This window comes from Chrysochloris asiatica, unplaced genomic scaffold, assembly GCF_000296735.1.
Source record: "Chrysochloris asiatica unplaced genomic scaffold, ChrAsi1.0 scaffold00120, whole genome shotgun sequence".
NCBI classification, from domain to species: domain Eukaryota; kingdom Metazoa; phylum Chordata; class Mammalia; order Afrosoricida; family Chrysochloridae; genus Chrysochloris; species Chrysochloris asiatica.
In genome coordinates, this window is record NW_006408638.1 from 8,581,608 (window position 1) to 8,585,765 (window position 4,158).

Consider the following 4,158-nt stretch of genomic DNA (forward strand, 5'->3'; position numbering starts at 1 on the left):
CCAATCCAGATTCCCACAACATTCTTCAAAGAGATCGAATAAACAATTACACACTTCATACAGAAAGGAGAGAGACCCAGGATAAATAAAACACTGCTTAAGAAAAAGAACCAGGTGTGAAGCCTCACTCCCTGATTTCAAAGTTTACTAAATGGCTATTGTGGTCAAACCAGCCTGGTACTGATATAATGAATGATATATAGATCAATGCAATGGAATTGAGAATCCAGAAATTAACCCATCCACATACAGCCAACTGATTTTCGACAAAATACCTAAATATATTGCATGGGGAAGAGATAGTCTCTCCAACGGATGGTGCTGGCAGAATTGGAAAGTGATATGCAAAAGACTGAAGCAAGACCTTCACTTCACATCTTACCCAAAAACCAGCTAAGCATGGATTACATACCTAAATGTGAATCCCAAAATTACAAAGGCCATCAATGAAAAAAACAGGGGGAAATGTGAGAGCACTAACAAAGGGCATGCACAAACTACCAAACATTTTGAATCTTACACTAACAGAAGTAGAGAAAATAGATCAATAGGACATACTAAAAATTAAAAACTTATATGCATCAAAAGAGTAAAAAGGGAGCCCACAGAATGGGAAAAAATCTTTTGCAATGATACAACAAATAAGGGATGAATTGCCAAAATATATGGAAACCTACAACACTTCTACAAGAAAAGGATAAATAACCCAATTTAAAATGGGAACAGACATGAATAGATACCTCACCAAGGAGGAGATCCAGGCAGCCAACAAACATATGAAGAAATGTTCATGATCACTAGCCATTAGAGAGATGCAAACCAAGACAACAATGAAATGTCATCTCACACTAGCAATAATAGAAAAGATCAAAAAAGTAGTGGACAGTAAATGTTGGTGAGGATGTGGAGAGACTGGGACATTCCTGCATTGCTGGTGGGATTGCAAAATGGTCCAACCACTCTGGAAAACAATATGGCACTTCCTCAAAAGGTTGGAAATAGAGATACCTTATGATCCAGCAATTCCTCTACTTGGTATTTACCCACAAAAAATATGAGCCATAACACAAGTAGATATATGCACACCAATGTTCATAGCAGCTCTATTTACAATAGCAATAAGATGGAGACAGCCTAAATGCCCACTATGGAAGAATGGATAAACAAATTTTGGTCCATACACACAATAGAATATTATGCTATCTTGAAGAATAACAAGGAAGCACCAAGCCACCTCATAACATGGATGAACCTTGAGGTCATTATGCTGAGTGAAATAAATCAGTAACAAAAGGAGGAATACGGCATAGGTCCGTTATTATATTATTATAAAAGATTAAGAAAAAACACCCACACTAAAAGGGGGAAAATATTTATGTCTATATTTTTGTTGGTTACTGGGGTGTATGTAGTGCGGTGAGGCAGAGGGAGGAAAAGGTGGAGCACAGGGTAGGGAATAGACACAGAATAGTGGAGCACAGGGTATGGAAACACCACAGGATAGTTTGGGTGCTGGGGAGGGGCATACACTAGCAGAGGATAGGGAAAGGGAAAATAAGGTGAATGGGAGAATAGCTAGGCATGTTTACATGGGCTAAATAGGACAGAGGTAAATAACTATGTCAACACAAATGTAGAACAACAGGGCTCGTGGATATAAAGATTGAGGCATGGTTTGAATGGGGAAATTGGGGAAATGATAAGATGCTTGGCTGTCTTTTGAATCTTGGTTTTCCTTGTCTACTATTGTAAAATAGACACCTGAAGGGGAGAGAGAGGAATAGCCAGAGACATCACCAAAGAAAGCTTGTAAGTCTGTCTTCAGCCTATAACTGATTGGAATACCTAAAATGGGGCTAGAACTTACCCAGTGAAGGAGGCTCCCTGCAGAGCCTTTGCATTGCAAAAGACCATGGGTGGAATCCTGATCCCCATCCAGAATCTTCTGAGGTGGGACATTTCCACTTGAAAGGACAAACAGACTAGTCTGAAGCAACTAGAGGAACAGAAGATACTTCTTGAAAGAAAGACCAGCAGAAAAAATTAAAAACAATAACAGCAATCCAATTGACAAGAACAATCAAGTTGTTCCCCAGGGAGCCATCAAGGCAAGTGGTCAGGTCCCCTCAAGGCAAACCCCCTTCCAAGATGGAAACTCAAGTGGAATACACTACCAGGCCTATAGTCCTGCTGCTGACCACATTGGTTACCGATAAGGGGAAGTGGGGGAAAACAGCAATGAAGTTGTGAACTTCTAAGTCTGACCACATTCAATAGACTCCTGTTAACCTGAATTGAGACCTGGTTAACCAACAATATGATGAGACCTGGAGACTCCTGAGCCCAGGGGCAGGGGCATGGCCCCAGAGGATTAGATCAGAGTGTGAAGCATCAGCTGATATGAAGTGAGGGGGATGCACAAGAACACCCACACATGCAGATAGTACCCATTTTACTTGGCATCAATGGCTGGATGATCAGGACACAACTAGAAGAAGAAAGAAGAGGAAAAAAAAAGAGTAACTCATTACAATTGGATGAACTTGACCTATGCTTGTGGATGCAGTATGACAAAGGAGCAGACAAATCTCTACAGTGAGGATCATTCCCAAGCCCTTGGTACACAGAGTCGACGGGGATGGGGAACTTAGACATTGGCTACCCAAAATGGGAGGAGTATAAATGCATGAAGTGACAGGCTTACAAGCTTTCAATATGTAACCTACCTCCAGAGGATACAGAGAAAGGTAGAATCTCCATTGAATTGTTTCCAATCTGTCTGGATGGGGTTGATAAAAGGTGATCAGGGAAAGGCCTCCTGTGGTTCAATAGGGAATGACTGCTATCAGTTCTGACAGTGAGTGTTGGAAAGGTAAATGTAAATGTTTTGTAACAAAAGGAGGGGAGTGGTTAATTTTGCAGAGCATTGGAACCATCAATGGGGAAAAGCAATGTGGGAGACCCTGTCCAGGCAGTGACACTAGGGATGGAGGCAGAGAAGAGGATGTGGACAGAAGGAGTGGCTGGGAACTCTGGACTCAAGGAGGGAGAAGGGCTGTGTGCTGGTGGCCAGGGGGCAGGTGTGTGGGGTATAACCTTTGGTTGTTTGATGATGCATGCAGGGGGGATTGTGATCATTGCAATGAAGCAAAATACAATAGGATGAATGTAAAGGTTCACCCATGTAAACTAACACATAATGCACAGTAAAAACGTTAAAAAAAAAATCACATGATGTATTGCATTAGGCAAATCTGCACAAGACCTTTTTAAAGTGTTGAAGATCAAAGATGTCACCTTGACCCAAGCCATGATATTTCAATAACCTCATTTGAATGTGATAGCAGGACAGTGAATAAGGAAGGAAGTAGAAAAATTGATGCTTTTGAGTTACGGTGTTGGAGGAGAGTATTGAAAGTACCATGGGCTGCCAAAAGAACAAACAGATCCGTATTGGAAGAAGTGCAGCCAGAGTGCAAACTTCATTTCTCATACTTCAGACCTATTGTCAGATGGGATCAGTCACTAGAGAAGGATATCATGTTTGGTAAGGTGGAGGGTCAGAGAAAAAAAGGAAGAACTCCAGCATGATGGACTGGCAAAGTGGTAGCATCAATGGGCGTGGCAACAATTGTGAGATTGGTCCAGGACCAGACAGTGTTTGATTCTGTTGTGCATAGGGTCACTATGAGTCAGTACTAACTCGATGGCACCTGATAACAACAAACACTTTCTCTAAGAATTCAGCCCTCTTTGATTTACAGCATGTCAGAATGGCAATTTGGCATCCTTGAAGGATTCAAATTTTATCTTTGAATGTTCTTTTAGTTTTGCAAATACAAAGAAGACTGAAGGGACAAGATTAGGGCAGAAGGGGGATGGGGTAAAATTTCCCAGTAAACATCTTGTAGGACAATCCTTGGTAACTTCAGAGAATAAGCAAGTGTGTTTTCATGATGGAAATCCTTGCTGTAATTTTCCTGGTCTTGTTCTCATCAATACAGTTTTCAATTTTCACAAAGGTTTTTCATACTAAGCCACTGTGATCATTTGGTGCCCTTCATGAAGACCTATAAAGGTTACCCTGTTGGAATCTCAAAATATGGTCATCATAACCTTCTGAGCTAACCCATCTGCTCTGATTTTTTTTTTTTTTTT

General features: G+C 41.0%; 1 pseudogene; it reads left to right on the forward strand.

Annotated features, from left to right (window-relative positions):
• Positions 1 to 4,158, forward strand: part of LOC102822473 — a 43,693-nt pseudogene that overhangs the window by 26,454 nt on the left and 13,081 nt on the right.